Below are 21231 nucleotides of genomic sequence, written 5' to 3'. Positions count from 1 at the left end.
CACGGGAAGGGGGTTTAAATGGACCCGAGAAGGGGGTTTAAATGGACCACGAGAAGGGGGTTTAAATGAACCACAGGAAGGGGGGCTTAAAGAAGATCCCTTAGAAGCTTCCAAGAAGCTTCTTGGAAGCTTCTGTGGTCTCAGTATTCACGTGGGGGGGGGGGGGGGGGGGAAAGCGGGGGATGGCTATAGTCGACAACTGTTGGTGGGCAGGAGGCGAAATATGGGAGCAGCGAATCTTCAGGAGATTCCTCCTCCCTCTCGGCCAGCAGAGCGGCGTAGCTCTCTTCTTTCCTCATGCCCAATAGCGTGACGCCCTCCGCCCTCACGGCTAGCAGCCGATTATCACAGCCTACTCCTCGGCTAGTAGAGCAGCGCGGCTCTCTTCTCCCCTTCGACGGCGGCATCCCGACTCTCTTCAATCTCGTTCTTTCTTGGCCTGGCCAATGCCCCGTCGTATCACAGCCTCTATTTTTTTTCTTATGCCTACCTTCTCCCCCCCGTCGGCATGATGACCACCTGATGGCGGCAAGTTGGTGGCATCCTACGGCAGCCTTCTCACGTCCCTCCTTCACACGACGTAGCATGGCCTCCTTCCTTCTCTTCACAGGCCCCTCCTTCACCACAGCCTCCTTCCCTGGCTATCCCATACCACTTAAATAGGTGAGGGGGAGGGGGTCCTCCCTCCCCCACGTGGCATCATGCATGCCTACATTCCCTTACGAGCTCCAGCTAGATGCTAAGTCATAGCAGCTCCCCTCTTTCTCCTCCAGCACGATCGTTTGGGTGGATTTTTTTAAAAAAAATGCCATAAATCCAAAATTTCATCTTGATTTCTTTCCAAGAGGGGGTTCACACAAGCATAAGCGGGTTTCCTTGACTTTGGTCTTGTTCATGCCAATGGAGATTGTACAATTTCACTGTCCAAATATTCAATGCTGTCATTCGCTTGCATGAGTATCATACGGGTTGGAAATATTTACAACGGAAATATTACACATTCTTTAAGGATTTGTGGCCTTTGTCCTTCTTATTAGACTTTGTGAGCTTTTTCCCTCCCTCTTCCTCAAAGTCCTTGTCTTCACTACTTTTTCTTCCTTGATATCCTCACCCAAATCTGAATCATTATCTTTGTGAATTTCATCCTTATTAGCAATCTTGGTGGATTTCTTCCCCTTTCTGGACTTACTCTTAGAAAAGACTAACTTGGATCTAAGAGCACATTGGTAGAATGATCCAAATGATTGGTAGCTAAATCTTAACAAAGATCACAATTCCAACCCTTAGCTTAGATGGCATACAACATCTCACCCTGAGGATGATTTACTTGAGTCATCCACCCTTTCAGTACCTTAAACCACATTTTATAAGCCTTGATAGTAGATTCACCTTGCTTGAGTCTTTGCAATCGTTCCATCTTTTGGGCATTGATTTGTGATCCATTTGCAAAAGGATAACTTTGTTGTATCAAATGTTTCCTAAGGGTGTTCCTTTGCTAGCAATGTTGCTGCCTTCTTCCGCATACTAAATTCAAACACCACTACCTTGTGAGCTCTTGAGATGTTTGCAATCACACCTAATTCAGCCTCTTTCGAAGGAGCAATGAGGGCTTAAGACAAGAATCCCATAATCAAAGTAGGAGATGTGCTACCTAGACTTTCCTATAAAGCATTGTACTTGCTTCCTTTTCTATAATGATATGAAAGTACTTTTTTCTTTTCACTAAAGTGTCTATTGGTCAGCGGTAGATTGTTGCAGATTGGCCAATTGAGCTTGCAAGGTTTGATGTGCTCTTCATTTCTCTTGAAGCTGCATCATAATCAAATCCAGTTTTTGCTCCATCTGTGGTTCGGGTAGATCACCTTCAGCTATAAAATCTTCCATGGTTTGATCAGACATCCTGCAAAATTCCAAAAGACCTCACACACTCAAAATCTCGTTAGCAGGATGAGGGTTGCTCAAAGTCACGTTTACAAGGCTTATTTCTCTCTTTTTTTTCTTTTATGGATTTTTGTAGTATTTCTCCTTTGCGGATGTGGAATTTGTTATCACGGTCGTCTTCCAAGAAAATAATATTATGTGTAGACTGCATGTTGTAAACTGTTTGGTGGAATTCAAATTTTTCATAGCGCAAGGTGAACACTGGCTTGCTGAGAGGGTAAAAACCAGTTTAGAGTTAACCAGTGTGAACACAGGCAATTTGAAAGCTTCAAACCAGTTCAGGAATCCAAGTAGTGTGAACACCCATGATAGAAGGAATAATTAGTGACTTTTATGACTAAGCTTTTGAAGCTTAGTAAAGATTATAAGTTGTTTTTCTTCAACGGCGTGAAAAAAGGGACCGTTTACTAACGTTGCCTTCTCCCACGACGTCCTCTTTCCATGATTTGAAGAATTGCTTAAGATTTAAGCTAATATTAAGGAAGTTTCTTATCGTTCTTCTCTAAGAGAAAAAACGTGTTGATGAAGAAGCTTTCCGCGTGGTCCTTCACCTACAGAGCAGACACCGGTCCTTTGCAATCTGAGTGTGTAGCAGGGGGTTCTTGAGTGCCAAGAACACATTAGTATTGACGGATTGCCATGAGACTAACTGTAGAGCTCGATCATTTCAGGAGCTCCGCCTTCGCATGAGATGGTAAGCGATTGAAAGCTCTCGATCTCAGCTTCGCTCTGATACCACTGGTACGCAGATCCGATGCTGTATGTGTGCATAGTGTGTCGAGATATCGACCTCCACTCGTGATATGCCAGGGTGACCGTTGTGCATTTCTGTCACACCGACTTGTTAGCTATAGATGCGGTTGTTACAGCGCCCATGAATAATAGCTAGATGACAGATATCCTTATCTACTCTAGTTCATGGCTCAGTTAGTATACACCTTAGTCAAGTTTGGTTTTTGACCCATATATAGGGTTCTTCTATTTCTATGTACAAGAGTTCTTTTTGGCTTACACAACTAAGAAGAGGAAAATTGTTTTCAGCCTCCACATGTGTGTGTATTCCCCCATTGTGCAAGTGAGAAAACTACAAGTGAGACTCCTTCCATCTCTCCCACAATCGTGACATAGTGAGTGTAGAAAGGTCCCCAAGAACAAAAGAACTCTACTTTTATACAAAAAAACAAGAGAAAAAGCTTACACGACAAGAAGCAAGAGACTAATTGGGTACAATATCCCCCCATGCCTTGTGTGAGCATTCCACAAAGCATGTATTTGATATATTATTAATCTCCAAGCTTTAAAAAAAAAGCCCAATTTACAATTAGCATGCTTTAGCTTTTGTGTTTGCTTTTGTCCCACTAAAGAATTTATTAAATCTATTGGGCGCCCAAGGAATTAGATGGTACACCCAAATACAATGTCCAATACAAATATTTAAATCGTGTGCCCATGCGCATACAAAATAATAAATAAATGACAAGCGCTTCAATAAATAAGTGCACCAAAATAAATATTGGTGCCACGCCTAAGATGCGCGCCCATAAAAAATGATACTAATTGGAATACACAATATCACCAAGTGCTTCCCATTAACGTCACTGCTACTTGCTTTACACATCAATTAAAGCATTTATAATTGCTAGAAAATAATAAAATTAAACCGACAAAAGTGAATACCTAGCAGTCTTCATCTACAAAATAAATAAATTGGTTAGAACTCAATCTTAACCTTAATTTATTACGAGTGCGTACTCTAAACTCATAAACGTCTATTAATTTAAATATGTATTTTGCAGAATCACCTGCTATGGAATCACCCACTTGCACATTAAATTAACAAGATGCCCGAAAAGGACAGACATCCCCATCAACTTTTCATACAAGGAATCCACCTTGTGTATGAGCCCCGGCAATAAATAAAATTTTACAGAATCCATCACAAAACCTCATGGAATCCACCATGGAATATGCATCCTGGCATTATCAATATCCTAGTATAACCTGCAACAAATCAGTCCAAACTTTGGACTTTTAGCACTCACAATATCCCAAAAAGCATCTACCATTCAAGTGGTATGATCCAAGTATTTGTCAGTAGTAACTAAGCATCAGAGATACTTCAACTCTGTAGGTATATTGTTTCCGAATTCAAGACAACAACCAATTCACTGTTTCTAGCCTGCAAATAAGCTCGAAAATTGAGCATTTAATACTCTAATATCATGCTCAAATGCATGATAATAAGGACATATACAATTGTTAGGATGAAAGCCACTAGTGCCCTGGAATCACCTACTGTTTACTGCAATAAACATCCCGTCTGTAGAAGTTTGTGCTGAATATCTCAAAATCTGTGAGGAATTTGAAAAAACTTTCTTCTGCAAAGTTGTAGACCATGTCGAATTGGTTAGAGTGGGCTATTTCTCTAAAAAACCATTTTTATAGCAAGATATAGCTTCTGCAAAAAAATGAGCTGCAGGCACAGTCTCCTTTGATGACGTTTTCTTTAGATCTGATATGTTGATGTCAAATGGCCCTTGCCAAGCCTTCAAGATTTAGGAATTCAAGCTACTCTTGATACCATGTTGGAAGAGAGGGAGAGAGAGAAAGTGGAGCAAAAGATGAGCCTTAGCTCATCGTTGTTCTTCTTCCATTATTCTTCCATCATACTAACTGAAAGAGACTTACATACATAGGTATGACTAACCAAGACTAATAGTGGTTAAGTCACTATTATGTCACACACATGTATAGCTATATCCAGCTAATGTTGGTCACACACATAAATATAGATTAGCTGAAGAGTAACTGGAGCTTGATATTCTAGCAGTCTTAAAATAACAGCATGAATCAAACACTTCTTTATCAACATAAATCCAACCATAAGAACATGCATTATTCCATGTTGATGTTTGTTTTAAGCACAAACCATACATTTTCATAATTCCACCTCACTAGTGCATACATGAGAATCCAAATTTGAACCCCACTTAGTGGATTAATAGGTCTTATCATAAGAAGGCAGAAAACACTTCGCAACCAACATTAAATGAACTAAAGTGTAGACCATTATAGGGAAAAAATAAAAAACCTTTAAACCAAGTAAACCATACTAGCACAATGTTTACTCCAAATTTTATTAAAAATACTAGAATATGGTAAACCCAATAGAAATTTGAATGAACTATCACTACAAGATATAGACCTTATAGCGACGTTTAAAGCGACAAAAATACAAACAATAAAATTTGCCCCCATCGTCGCAAAAAGCGTCGTTATTGAGGACGCCATAGAATCGTCGCTATATGCAACGCATATAGCGACGGTTGCAGACAATTTGCGACGCTCATAGCGACGCCAATAGCAATGCGTACAGTAAATTTACGATGCAAATAGCGACGGTAACAGTGAATTTTTTTTTTTGGTGTATGAGAGCCATACAAAATAGTTTCTGCACTGATGCATACAAAGCATTTGCAAACAAAAAGAATGTATACTGAAATCATAAAACTGATACATGAAATAAATACATGATCGCATAAAATGCAATTGGTACAATCATGAAACGATATCACTAATACATAGAAAATGTCTACATAGATCGGGCGACTAAAAACTAAAGGTGTGTGAGCTCTAAGGATCCAAGGGCGAGCTACAAATCCTCGTTCCCCGAAAGCTTGTCCCGCCGCAAAGGAGCATCAAACAGATTCTGCAGAAAAAGAAACAACATATCAATCCACCATACAATAATGCATTCAAATATCTCATGGTAACTACAGACAAGAAAGATGAGTGACTTACAGGGCCGTCGCGTCTATACAATCGGTCGATCAATGCCCTGAAACCGTGCCTCTTTGCATATCGAGTCTCAAGGCCTTGCGGATCGCAATTTGTAACGGAGTGCTGCAAAGAAAACAAAATGCTAACTGTTAGAAACATGATTGTCAGTACAAAGAATATCTCAAAAAAACAAATAAGCAAAACAAAAGAGAAACTTACAAAGTCCTCCAAATATGTCCTGTGGCTGCCACTCCCAAGATGATGTACCGATCCGGCCTCGATTAGTGCCCTTTGCCACCTCCCGCTGTGTTGACTCCAACGTCCTGGCAAATTTGTAGCCTCCTCCCTCAGTCGGCGCCAGTCGTCTGCATCTAACCACTCGAGCTTTGGAGCTCCACTCTTGATTGCCTTGCGTGTGTCGGATCGTCTATGTGACATGTATGCACGCATGCAATCCATCATCCAGCCCGTAGAGAATCTATCCACTACGGCTGGCACTGGGAACTCCTCGTGCAAGGATGCTACTATGTAGTCCTTGCTCCCCTTCGGTATGTTCCTCCAATGATCCAGGACGTTGTGCCGAAAAACTTGTTGGTACAACTCCCTCATGCGAGCCATCACCCTCCTCCCCTCATCATTCATGATGATGGCTCCTGACCTGCTATCCACTAGGTATCCATAACCCCTAGGAGTCTACCTAAGATGGGCCCTCTCCCATCTTCGTCCACGCTCCTGGGCATATCCAGGAGACCCCTGTACATCCGATGTAACGACGGGGGTACCCTCTCCCGGAGTGCCACTCAAAGAGGTGCCACCAAAAGGCGTGCCATCTGCCGACGGCTACGCAAAAGCCTGAGTAACTGGAGTGGACGTCCCCACAGGTGTGATAAATCCTGGAGGTGACGCAGCTCCAGCTGAACGACAAGACGGAGACACCACGTCCGTGTCTCCACAGCAGCACCCCCTGATCCTTCTGCAGTCGTAGTCCCTCCCACTGGCCCAAGTCCCAAGCATCGACATCGTCTGCTCGAAGCTAAAGCATCTGATCGCGCTGAAGCTGATCTAGCAGAGCGCCTTGACGAAGAATGAGACAGCTCGTGATCTGTCATCTCTCTGAATCTCGCGAGCTGATCTGGAGACATGCGTGCCATCATGTCCTGAAACTCCTCATCGCTCATCCCTCGACTCATCCTGAAAATGTCGATACCTACCTAGATAAAAAATGATGTTAGAATAATCAATTTAAACTATACAAAGCACATTAATATAAATCATTTTTGAAAAATCCCTCTTAAAATGCATATCTTATCTACCTTTATGGAAAATCTTAACAATGAATTGAGTAATACAATTTTCCAAGAATGAAGTATTCTATGGTCCCATGTTAATCTCTTGACACAACTCTAAATACATTGGAAGGTCGATAGAGATGTCACCACAAAAGAACGAGTCTACCTCGTTCTCAAAAAATTCTACGACTTCTGTATTTCCATCATTGTTAGCCGATGCGGGCTCCAAGCTTGCGATGGCCTCCACCCCTTGTAATATCGATCCCTCTATTTGTATATTTTCTTCATCTATGCCTGGAACATCGCTTTGATCATATACTCTCGCACCTTGAGGAGTTGAAGGTATAACATACCACCATCGAGGTTATCGGGGGTTTGGATAGAAGACTACATGTTCACAAACACTTACAAAGCGAGTTCAAACCATTGTGACATAAACCATGTTGTATTACAATTAGCAAGAAAATGACTATTTGTACCTATTCACAATGGGCCGGAAACACAAAGGTGTTGCGCAAATCCATCCATTTTTTTTCGGATTCTATTTCGAGAAATCTAGATGGACCTCGTCGAACTGTTGCTCCAGCTCCTCCAAGTACCACTTTGAACCACTGCACATCGAATAGTATCATGGATAAGCTACAGTAATCCACCGTAATAATACTTTGCAAGTTCCCAAAATACTCCATCTCATCCACAACCATGTTCGGATCCGTTGCTCGTCGCCGGCTCTCTTGCTCAAACCTTGCCATGACACCACAGTCCATTGTGGAGCGCATTTGGTCAATACGCTCCACCCGAAAATGCAAACCGCGCGACCAGGCTGTACTATATATTTTGTACTGCACATTGAAACACTCAAATTAGATGTAGCAAGCAAATTTAGATACAACACATTCTAAACCCCTCATTACCTTTAGACTACATCCCCTCGAGAACTCCCACTCCTCCATTGAGACCTCTGTCCCTTCGCTGGATGCTGCGGTCAAGGCTCCATGCAACCATCGTGTTGACATAAACCGTGGCATCTTCTCCATGCCTTCGGGATATCGAATCGGTCTGTGACGCGTACTACGTCAGAATTCAGCTTGCGCTTCCTCTTGATCTTGCCTTGCAATCTGGTACTTGGCGAGCCACGTCTCCATGGAGGCATGGTGCAACATACAAAAGAGATTTACCTTCTTTTCCATTGAGGCATCCATTCTTTTTTCTATCCCATTTCCAACCACCACATCTCCAGTCAGCCTATCATCGTCCTTCAGCGTCCATAGCATTTCATTCTCTGGTTCCACCGTTGGTAGCCATTGTGAGATATGCACCAACGCCTCTGACACCAACCAACCTTCCACCATGCTACCTTCCGGACGAGCTCGTTGTCGCACAAATCCTTTCAGGGTTTTCATGAAGCGCTCCAAGAAGAACATCCATCGCGTATGGACAGGTCCAGCAATCTCCACTTCGTCCACAAGATGCACAAGAAGGTGAACTTGTATCGTGAGCATGCTAGTGGGCAGGTATTTCTCAAAGAGACAGACCGTCTCAACTGCTCCCCACCTTGCGGATTCAATAGAGGATATCTTAATCTCTTTCTGTGAGATCCATTGCACCAAGTCGACAACTTGTAAATGGCCCCGCGAAATTCTGGAGTTAGGCATCCCGCGATTGCGATCGGTAGAACAAACTGCCACAAATGAGAAAGCATTAAGAATAATGGTCACTTTTCAAATTTCAAAATGTCCACACTAATTAAAATCCATTCTGTTCACAAACTTGACATATCTTATGCCAATCATGGAATTTTAGCCTAGACATTTGGTCATCTTTAGAAAATGCGGATCTGAGAGAACGCATCATACCCGTCGGAGTGCGGATAGACTTGATTACTTACTTCACAATGCGCTCTTCTTTGGTAGACAAAACCTAGGGAGCGCGAGGAAGCTGCACTCCCCCTTCAGCACTCGACTATGGCCAAAGCGCCTCCATCTTACCTACCTCCTTTAAATCCATTCGTGACCCTATAGTGTCTCTCTTTCCTGTGATGTGGTCCCATAGCAAGCTGCCCACATTTTTGAAAATATGCATGGGATCCAATAAGTGGTTGACCTGTAAGTGGGTCCAATATGGCAACTCGTAGAAAACTAAGAACCGTCGCATTCCATTTGGATATGATTCTGGGTTTACCATTTTCAGCTCGTATCAGCTTGCAGCGTTCATACGTGCTAGAGGTCGTCCAAGAAAACCTTCCCTGAGTTCATGATCCTCCGGCAAGAAAGCGGCGTGTCCTTGATATACCATCTTCTTCATGGTTCATGACCTTCGGGAGTCTAATTGTGGCCCACACAATGGACATGCATGATAACCTCAGGTAACCAGACCTGCAAGACGATCCACGACCTAGTGAATACTTGATTGAATGAAATAAAATATAGATATTACCAGCGAGAACAAAGATCTGCTCACCTGAGCACTCTCCCAATCCCGAAAAGTCATGCATTGTCCACATGAGAATGGCTCGAATGTTGGCTGACCGCCGACCATTGCGCCTGCTCGTATCTTGCACCATGACCCCCTCCTCCCACAAAATCTTAAGCTCATCGACTAATGGATGAAGATACATGTCCATATTTTTTACTTTGTAGCGGCCCGGGATGAGCAAGCTAAGGATGAGATGTCCTTTCTTTGTAGAAAGCCATGGAGGGATGTTGTAGTTGACAAGCACTATAGGCCACACATTGTAAGAAGTCGAGCGCAGACCGAATGGGTTCATACCATCCATGGCAAGACCGAGCTGAAGATTCCTTGGCTCTCGCGCAAAGCCTTGGAAGGTAAAGTCAATGTGGCTCCATGCGCGCGAATCTGCTGATATTCGTTGAACTCCATCCGTGGACCTATTCTGCACATGCCACATTGTCAAGCTTGCCATGGCAGACGTACGAAACATGTGGTTTATGCGGGGGATGAGCGGAAAGTGTCTGAGAACTTTTTGAGGGATGGTTTACCCTTACAAGTCCTGTCGATACCTGTGAGCACCACACTTTGGACATGTCTCCATAGTCTCATATTCATCTCGAAACAATATGCAGTCATTGATACATGCATGGATGTTATTGTAGTCCATGCCAAGCTTCCGTAGAACATGTCGTGCATCATCACGAGACTCAGGCATGGTATTTGCAAGTGGCAGTATATGATATTTCAATAACCTTAAAAAAATCATAAAACACCTTGAAAAAACACAAATGTTTGCAACAATATTGTTTTAAAAAAAATCAATGAAGTCTGTGTGCAAGGTACCTGAATAACTCAGTCACACTCGTATCGCTCCAACCGTATTTTGCTTGCACATTTGAGAGTGCAAGCAATGTCTTCAACCGAGATACTCGGAACCCATCATATAATGGTATGGATGCTTCCTCTCTAAGCGTGTCAGATGTCTCAACATCCATGGGAATCAATGCATCGATCATTGCCTCCATCTCAGGCTCCAAGATTGTAGGCAGGTCGGGAAGGTTGTCTGTCTCCTATGGCATTGACGGTATAGATGGGCCTTGCAAGTGGTCGATTGGCTCCTGCAATCCATCCATCACACGTCCACGAACTCTTCTAATTGGCCGCAAAGGGTGCACTCCCCCTTGGGTTGAGGCATCACCCCCTTGGATACAAAATTTGCCAACAAGACCCAATCTTATTGTGTATGGTTTTCAATTAGCTTGAGAGTACAATGCATGAAAAATGCTAACTTCAAATTACCGTTTGCTGAAAATCCGCAATCGCCTGATCAATGATCTCAGATTGAAACTTGCCAAATTGTCGTACATGTTCTATAGACAATCGGCGTTTTCGTCTAATTGCCAACTTGCATTGAGAGCAAGGACATGGGACACGCTGATTAAGATACGTCTCGCGGTCTTGAACAATAAGACCTTCTTTGTTTGCCATCTTATCTACATTACAGCAAAGGAGGCTTAAATGGATAGCTTTATGGAGATGTACGTCAAGTTGCAAGTTGACCATAAATCTTGCATTGTATATAGTAGTTGAGAGATTTTCCGATGTTATATCTCGGCCTTGTATCATGCTCAACGATTTGTTTGTCCTGGTAGATAATTATTTGTTATACCTCGGCTTTGAGTATAAGTAATCCGTTTTAAAATTAATGCGCGCCATCTATGAAATTTTATAACTATAGTAATAAAATTTATTTCAATCAATTCTACTCATAGTCATAAGACCTGAGAGAAATTATCCTATACTCAATTTAAGGGTTTCTTCTTCTATAACAATACTTTTGGGTTCATTTTGATGAAGTATGTGGCCCATGGCAAAGCACATTGCATACCATTATCAATAAGTCTATTATCTTAAATTTCCTTCCCCTCCCTCTCCCTCTCTTTCTCTCCCTCTCCCTCTGTCTCTCTCTTTCTCTCATCCTCTCCCTCTCCCTCTTGTTCTCTTTCTCTTCCTCTCTCATTTCCTTCCCCTCCCTCTCCCTCTCCCTCTCCCTCTCTTTCTCTTTTTCTCCCTCTCCCTCTCTATCTCTCTTTCTCTCTCATTTCCTAAACAAGCAAAAAATAAAGTGATTTAAACATCCTCCAAGCAAAAGGGAGAGGGAGAGATACAATGCACTCTCCCTCTCTTCTCTTTCTATCCCTCTCTCATTTCCTTCCCCTCCCTCTCCCTATCACTCTCTTTCTCTCTCATTTCCTCTCCTAAACAAGCAAAAAATAAAGTGAATCAAATATTAAACAAGCAAAAGGGAGAGGGAGAGAGAGAATGCACTCTCCCTCCTTCTCCCTCTCTTTCTCTTTCTCTCCCTCTCTCATTTCCTCCCTCTCCCTCTCCCTCTATTTCTCTTTCTCTTTCTTTCCCTCTCCCTCTCCCTCTCCCTCTCTTTCTCTCTTACTTGCTCATTTCCTCTCCTAAACAAGCAAAAAAGAAAGTAATTAAAACATTAAACAAGCAAAAGGGAGAGAGAGAGAGAGAATGCACTCTCCCTCTCTTTCTCTCCCTCTTCCTCTCCCTCTCCCTCTCCCTCTCCCTCTCTTTCTCTCCCTCTCTCTCCCTCTCCCTCTCATTCTCTTTCATTTCCTCTCCTAAACAAGCAAAAGAGAACGATTTAAACCTTCAACAAGCAAAAGAAAAAGAGAGGGAGACTCACCAATGAGATATGGCAAGCGTGGGCGGCTTCTCTTTGCAACGAGGGCTCCTCCTCTCCTTCGGGAACAACGGTTGTGGCGGCGGCGGCAGTGGCCGCAGCGGCAGCAAGTCTCTTCCTCTTCTTCTCTCACAAAGCCTTCGCTCTCTCCCTCACTCTCGCTCTCAAAAGGCAAAACAAAAGAAATGAAAATGGCGCTCAGGTTTGGGCCGCGTTTTTTTACCTGCGGCGTCGCTATTGGCATAGTGACGCCAATATCTGCCGTCGCTAATCGGCATCGCTAATTGCCCAATTCCTTGTAGTGTATTTTGCTATTTGGATTGATACCCCAACCAGATTTACAAAGCTTTACTTTGTTTTAGTAGCATTTGTTATAGGGCATAATTCTTGATCCTAGTGTATGACTACTCTTCTGCTACACACTAGTCGAATGAGAAGAGTATACTTGCCAAAACAATAATATACATAATAAAATACCAAGAAAACAAATTTGAGAATTTGTCCAATATGTGGTGCAAATTCACCAATGATAATTACATCAACAAATATAACAACATGAAAAAGTGTCTCAATATTGATCATCCTTCTTCTTGCTCATGAAAAATAGAATAATAGTTCACATACAAAGAAATCTATGCACCATAAACTACAATATCAAACCAAGAAAAATGTATCATGATCATAAGTTTTAAAATAGGTTAAGCTCCCAATACACTAGTGGATGCTAAGAGGCATAGTACATAGTAAATCAATTAGCTATACAAAATGGTTGCATCTAATGCTCTTCTAATTTGAACGTGGCCATACATAGTAGCCTAGCAAGTGTACCGAGTATGAGACAATGTCCCAATTCAACAAGAAAAAATATGTTAATAAGAATAGTAGCATAATTTGGAGAGTCAAGCAAACAATTTGAAGGTTGATGATGGTCCAAGTCCTTTCGCGAAATGATAAATTGATTGTAAACAAGAAAAAGGAAAAACTTTATTGATTTTAGCGAATGTTTGCATAAATGACAACAATTTCAAAGATGTCATGTACTAAAACACCATGTTACTTTTTTGCCTTGGAAAGTTTTTTAGAAGTTCGGCTTATGAGAACATATTTTAATTTTGACACGACATCAAAAGTTTGGCTGCAAATTCCTCTCAATTCAAGATTGTCTAGCTTTTCATGTTTGGCCATAATGTAATCTTGTAATAATACCAGAACTAGTTCTATCACATCTCCATTGTTTCTCCTCCACACTTACCCGATAGATTGTAAAAGCTTCCATCACGTAGTCAATCTATAGAAATGTTAAAACCTATCATCATGTAGTCGATAGCTGGAGAGATTGTGATGATCACATTAGAAGTGACATATTCATGATCCAAATTTTGGATTGACGCTCGTGATCTAGACGTGAAGGCTTGTGAGATTGACAACTTATAGGGAGGTAGGTGTGATTGAATAACAGATGAAAGCTTATACAAGAATAGTACCTCATGCGTCAATTGTATATTGAGGACGACTACCCCTAAAGTAGCTGTGCCAGGGCAGGCTACTTTAGGCACAAAAAACCATGGTTTGAATGGCTGTAAGGTGGGGTTTGAGAATTGCGCCCTGTGAGGGATGAGGGTTTAGGATACAGGTGGCTACCGATTCAAGCTCCCTACTATGCTAGGTGCCATCAATGAGGGATAACCATTGAAATTTTGGTGATGGCTGTGAGCAGGTCACCACCATTGACGAAAAAATAGGGTCACAATAATCGCTAACATCCACCCGGCCGCTCGTGAGCGCACTCGTGAAGCTCATGGAGTGGAAGGGCAAGTCAAACGGTCTCATGGACAGATGGTTGCTTGCTAAGGTAGCAACCGCTTGTGGCGGTGACGAAAAGCAGCACGGGAGGTTGTCAACTAGTCATTTTTTAGTACTCGATTGTGACTATGAAGGGCCGCCGGGAGGGGGGGGCCGCGCCGGAGGGGGGACGCGTTGGTTGGAGACACTCCTTCTATGTCGTGCAGCAGCTGAAAGTCATCGAAGGATGACTAGAAACTCGGCAAGGAGTTGATAGCTAGAGTGATAGCATAATTGTGATGATTACATGTTAAAAGTGATGAAGTCATGATCGAGATTGAGGCTTCTCATTTGAATTTGAAGGCTTGTGAGATCGGCAAAGTATAAGGTGATGATTGTGATTGAATAGTTCATGAAAGATTGTATAAGAATAGTGCCTTCATGCGAATGGATATTGAGGACAACGGAGATTCTATAAGACTTTAGCCCACAAAAGAATCATTAGATTTCATAGAACATTTCGTGCCTTAAGCTTGAGGGTCGCTATTGCTTGGCACCCTTGGTGATAGAGATTGGGGAGGGCTTGTACCTTTCAATTTGTGATAGAGATTTGACTTTGCGACATTCTTGGTTTGAACATCAATTTCCTCCATCGCATTACTTTGATTTGGATTAATGGAGGTATCATATGCCATGTGTTGGGTGGTTTGATGCCACTTGATCATATGAGGTTGGAAGGTGTAATTATGAACTATGAGCTCAAATTTGATCAATGAAATTTGATTACACCAGCTTGACCAACTCTTCATATATGGCCTATTGCTAACAATACAATCCTATCATAGGAATATGTGGAAGATATATAGAGATTTGGGGTTCTTACTAGAGACAAATATGGTGACCCCTATGAGATGGCATGTTGCACCAGGTCTATCTCCTTCTCAAAGAGAAATAGGTTCTTTTAGTCCTAAGTATCAAAGTAGAAAACTTATGCTCACTAAGGACTTTAGAGAAAATATAAAGAAAGTTCATTCTACTTTTTCCTTTTTTTGTGAGGGAGGAAATTGCCATTTGCAATGAGCCTCAACTATTTCACGTAATACTAGACCCTCTTTCTAATCACCAAGAACACATTGCTTGTTTTTCTAATTCTATCTAAGACTAGATCCTTTGCTCCTGTAACTCAATATATGCTTTGTTTGACCTTAGCTTGGGTCCAACAAGGATACTAAAAGCATTGTCAATCTCTGGTTCATTTTTTTAGTGTTAATTAGTGGCGATATAGAGGAGAAATGATGTTAATTTATGATCACTACTCATGCTAAACCAAGACTAGGTTAGTGACCAAGTACAATTTTTAGGTCACATTGTTGGAATGTAGACTTCACTTGGGTGCCTCCGACTAGCTCATGTTGTATAGTCTATTGCTAAGGGTACATTTATATCATTGGAAGAGGTAGAAGATCTATAGACATTGGGTTCTTAAGAGCAATAGATTTTTCAACAATAAATATCTATAAGTTGTATCTATCTTATGCTCTCTTTCCTTGGTGTATAAGTCTCCTTCTCAAAGAGAAAAATGTTCTTTTAGGCCCAAGTATGAAAGTGGAAAACTTGTGTTCCCTGAGGATTCTAGAGACAATATAAAGAAAAGTCACTATATTGTTGCCTTTGATGTGAGGTATGTGTAGCTATTAGAACGAGAAACTTTCGCGCGCTAAGATAGAGGCCATAAAGAAGATTGTGGACTCTTGCTCTTTAGTATCAAAGAAGAGGAGGTTCCTTAGTGCATGTGTAATTTCACACTTTTCTCAGATTGCAAATGACTTGTATTAGTTGCTTACAAAGGGGAAGTAGTTCCTTTGGATAACAAACATATTAGAGCTATTAGGAAGTAGAAGAGGTTATTGCAGTCTGCTCCACCTCTCAAGAGCTTAGACTATGGTTGTTGGAGGTCTATGTGATTATAGTTGATATTAGTCCTATTGGGATTGGTTGGGTTATTGAGCAATATGATGAGGAGGGTCACAAATATGGCTATATGGTTTGCGGCAAAGGTCTTGAATGAGAGGCAAAGGAGATACCCACAAACTAAAAGAGAGCTTTGGGAGTTGTGTGACTACTCTTAAGTGCGACAAAGAATACTTTATTGGTGCTTTTGTTGGGGTTGAGATTGAGTTTTTACCTATTTTGGGGATGGCCACTAATTGCTCTATACCTAACATTGCTATGCTTTGATGGATAGCATATATAAAGTCTATGAATCTTGAATTCAAGAATATTGTAGAAAAAGAAAATCTTGTTATTGATATGCTATCTAGGGCTAGTTTTGAGGATGAGGATACACTTATTGTAGATGATGGACTAGTTGAGATATCAACCATGGTTAATCACATATGTCATGTCACTTTAGTTGAGTCATTTTCAAAGGATCTCTATATAGCTAAATTGTTGTAGATTGGTTAGTACTTGAGTACATAGACTAAGGGAGATCAATGGTTGGATGTGGAGTTCAAGAGGATTAGAGAGAAGGAAAATGGGCATTTCTTAAGGAATGGGATGCTACGAAAGCATCCTAAAAAGAGAGTAAGGATACCTTTGAGGGTAGTCTATGGTCCCACTCCACAATTTCAAGTTATGAAAGAGTTTCATGAGAGCCTATGGGCTGGACATAAATGTATGTGGGCCACATATAAGAAGATCATAGAATGTTGGTGAAAATGGATGCAAAGATGTATCTCACTTTGTTGAGACATGCATGTATTGACAATTATATTCTTCAATGTAGCATAGAGATGAGCTTCATTGGACTTACCGCTTTGTATGCATTATAAGTTGGTGATTGATTTGGTCACTATGCCAACTAGGATTTGGCAAATGAGATACATTGTTCTAAAGTATGCATGTGTTGGGAAGATTATTGCAAATGGAGGCGACTTGGATGCACATGAGGCTAGGGAATTTTTTGCGAGGCATGGTATCATAGCTAGCCTTCAATTTTGCATATAATCTGTTTACTACAACACTAGCAACAAGAAAAAGCGGGAAAATAGAAAAATCTAAGAGGCAAGAAAAGGCGTAGTGTAGGCATGGAGAAGACGCCTAGAAGAATAAAAAGTCCAGAAAAGTTCCAAAAGCATGGGAACAATGGCCAAAAGCCCAAGGCACAGTCGTTGAAGTCTGGAGGAATTAAAAGCAAGAAAGCGTGCATTTAAATGCAAAAGCACCCTCAAATCCTTATAAAAGAGTGCGAGGCTCCCTCCTATGCAAATTGTGAACTTAGAAGGGTGGTAGGACTAGCTAGGAAGTGAAAGAATGGAGAAAAAGGTCCTAGGCCATGGTCGGCCATGTAAAATTTGAGGATGACTGCCTATGAGAAGTAGGGCATGTATAAAAAGTTGAAAAGTGAATGAGAAGCTCATTCTTGTGTGTGGCAAAAAGCTTCTTCTTCTTCTTCTCTTCTTCTTGCCTTTTTGCTTGTACTTGAGAGAGGGAGTGAGTGAGTGTGAGGGAGTGAGGGAGTGAGGGATCAAGGAGAAGAAGCTCCCTATCTCCTCTCTTCATCTTCTTCTCTTCTCTACTCTTCTCTTGTCTCGTGTGGCTATGGAGGATGGAGCTTGTTGGAGAAGGATTAAGGTTGCTTAAGCTTGGCTCAAGGATCGTGGAGCTACCAACGTGCACGGGAGAGGACGGTACTCGATCAGGCATCAAGGTAAGCTCACTACACCCCATAGGTAGGGAGGGCACATCGACTATGTGAGAGGTTAGCCATGGCCACTTGGCTTGAAACACTTGACCAATAAGCAGTCCATAGGTCTCGGGGATTGGGCTTGAAGCTCCCTTCATTTTGGTTCTGTTGTCGGGACAAATGGAATCAAGCCTTGAGCCCCACATGCTTTGAGTCAAGCATAGAAGTAGGGTTTTCTACCCAGACCAATGCTTGAGATAGATAGGAGATTTAGGTGGTTTGATCTTCAGAACAAGTAAGTATTTTGGTTTGTTGTTGAATAGGCAAGTAGGTAAATCAACCTCAGCTGTTTTTTATTTTTGTTGCGCTAGGATAGGATTAGGACCAAGGAAATAGGAAAAACAGAAGGGTTTTTTGTTGCTGAAAACAAACTAAAAACTGGGAGAAAGGGGCATAAAATCTAAATCTTGAGTACATGGGTGCAAGAGGGGCAACCATAAGGTTGAAGGAGACTTGAACAGGGCAATAAGAGGCTCAAAAGATCAGGGAAAGCCTCATTTTGGAGTCAGACATTGAGAAAGAGAGCTTGAGAGAGAGATTGTGAGTGCGAGTATAGAAGGGATTCACGATCGGATCATTTCACTATTGCCCAATCATCCCACGTAGTCCTTGAACTTCTCTAAGTTGTGCTTGCTTGATCTGGAAAGTTGGAGCTTGTACAAGGACCCCTACACGTAGCGTTCGTCATTTATGCCCTTCCGACCGCGCCGCGGCATGTGCCAGTAGGATCACCTTAGAATCGAATTACCCAATCCAATCGCACCAACTATGCAACTGGACCCTGGCATGTGCCAGTAGGAGCCATTTTGAGACTCGAACCACCCAGTCCGATCAGACAATCCAACTCTAGCGATCAGACAATTCCAGTCAAACCACCCAGACTCGGACAGTCCAATTCCCAGAATTGGAACACCAAGGCAGAACATTTTAAATTAGTAAGTGAGCCACCTCCTCAGGCCAAGGTCACTCTGAACATATCCCCAACCATCCTTGAGTACCTAACTCGGCTCTCAAAAGCCAGAAATTGGAGAAGCCACACCCGGGCAGCCTAGAGTCAGTAGCGTAGAGTCAACCTCTAGTAGCAGGCCGTAGAATAGGTGGTCTTTAGAGCTAAAACTAACCCTCAGATCCCGATCCGTCCTTCACAGAGTATAGAGTGTGCAGAATAGACCCTAGACAATATAAGAGGATAGTTAAGAAATGCGCTTAGAGCCATATTAGGCTACGAACAAAAGGGGGAAAAGCAAGAATTGCATTGTTAATTTTGCATTCGCACCCACGCTAAAAGGGAGAAAGCCTGACTTGGCACTCTGCACTAGAAAGCACTAAGCACAAGTGTGAACCCACCAGTGTGAACTCACATAGAATCATAATAATACAAAGAACCCACCAGTAGGAGTAGACCCTGAGACATAGCTGGGTGCCATAGAGCCACCTTAATAGGACCCTGAAGACCCCAAAGCATTCAAAGACGACAAGATTGAGGGCAAGTCGCTACCCGAGATGATTCGACTGATCGACAACCTGGTGGAGTGAGAGGTTGCAGAAATGTCAAGAGCACGTGCGGACTGAGAGGATGACTAGCTGGACTTTGGCCAATTCCCAATCGAATTGCAGTGTATGGTCGATCAATACGACTGGCTAACAAGGACCATGATCCACGGTAGACCAATTGAGGAAGTAGTTACAAGCCTTGAAGAAAGGAAGGTAGCTTGGAAAGTGATGCAGGGCATCACGACGTATAACCGCGAGGAAAGGACGAGGAAATTGCAGCAAGACTAAGAGGTGCACGAGACACGATGCATTCTGGCCTTAGTTGATAAGGACACAACAAGGCCAAATGCAAAGAGGGAGAGGGAGCTAGAGGTAGACCTGACACTGAACGAGCTTGTTACCAAGCGGCTCATAGACAACATAGCTGTAGAATAGAGTGCAACTACACTAGCCACCTCTTTACTCACAGGCTTAGGAGTCACATAGGGGGCGAGGAGCCACAACAAGATCCCTGCAGTGGCCAAGCAGCTGAACATGTACTAGCCCAGCAACGACCCCTATAGCTTCATGGAGAAGTTCAAGTAGATTTGTGAAGCCAACGTTCTCACAGACCTTGCCCAACGCTCGCACGCTTTTGGGCTTTGCTTGGGTGATAAGGGAAGGACATGGTTCACTAGCCTAAATGTAGCAGAGCGAATAGACTTCAATCGCTAGAAGGATCTCTTCATAAAGAGATTTTCAGAGATAGGGTATTCAGACAACCTCATAGTCGGACTGATGAATGTCAGTCGGAAGGACAAAGAGGACATTAGAGACTACGTCAACTCATGTACGTAGCCTGTTTAAGAGAATCCCTACCAACGAACGACTAAACGAGAGAGCGGTCTCTACCGTTTTTATAAACGAAATCTGCAGCGAGGAACTTTACAAGGCACTGTCAAGCAACTTGAGCTTGCAGAGAGATGTGTTCTATAGGGTTTTCGATGAGGCAATAAGGGTAGATGTCCAACTTAGGGAGAGAAGCGCTAGAATCTCAAATCGAGATGGATCTAGCCAAAGAACGACAGAGAAAGCCACAACCTATAGCTAGAGATCATCCTTTGACATGTAGGATAAGGGCAAGAGCACGGCACAAGACCAAGAGCTAGCCGAAGTCAGGATGGAGCTAGTACTGTTGTAGGAGTTGGTAAAGAGATCCACTAGACCACATGTCCAGTGTGTGCTCTGTGGAGGCAACCACATCCTTGCCGAGTGCTAGGATCCAAGATCCAAGCCTTGTGCAAATTGTGAAAGGTTTGTCCACGATGCAATGCATTGTCCATTCCCAATAAGGTTTCCTTACACACAACAGTGCAACTCACCATACTATGGGAATAGGCCGCCTAACTTATTTGGAAGAGAAGCTCATTGGCCCTTCGAGCACCTAATTATGCAAAACCAACCGTTCCTAGATTAACGATCAATCCCACGTGCATACCTAGACTGCCTGGACTCTTTTTGACACATCCACTGAGTGACACTCCCATCCATTATGTGGAAGAGCCCAATGTCGAGGAGTCATATGTGAACCCTTACATCTCATATGATGAAGAGGGTAATCAAGTCCTCATGGACTATCGACCAGTGCCAGTCATGGTGTTAGGAAGAGGAAGAGGAAGAGGTAGAGGTTTTTCAGGGCCAACCCAAGATCTAGTTGCATGCTGGACTTGTGGTCACCCTGGTCACATATCGACACGATGTCTAGAAAGAGAGTAGGCTAATAGGGAGAGATATGATCTTAGCTGTGCCGAGTGCGGAATCACCCATCTCTTCAGGGAATGCCCTAGAAAAAATCGATCCTCGAGCTTAGGAAGTGTACCATCGGTACCTTTGGGGTTGTTTGGCATTGAGACATTCGATAGTGAGGATACACCCGGGCCCACTGCATGTCATGACACATGCACAAACGTGGCAAGCTGGCATATCACTACCCTAGCCTAGCAACCTAGACACTACCTCAATAGGGAAGAAGATTTGTAGATGAAGAAAGAGGAAACTAATCC

This window comes from Lygodium microphyllum, chromosome 11 (genome assembly GCF_053477565.2).
Source record: "Lygodium microphyllum isolate KBCC chromosome 11, Lygodium_microphyllum_v1.1.10, whole genome shotgun sequence".
In the NCBI taxonomy this organism is placed as follows: domain Eukaryota; kingdom Viridiplantae; phylum Streptophyta; class Polypodiopsida; order Schizaeales; family Lygodiaceae; genus Lygodium; species Lygodium microphyllum.
The sequence above is the reverse complement of the archived record's forward strand: the minus strand, read 5'-3'. Positions refer to the sequence as shown.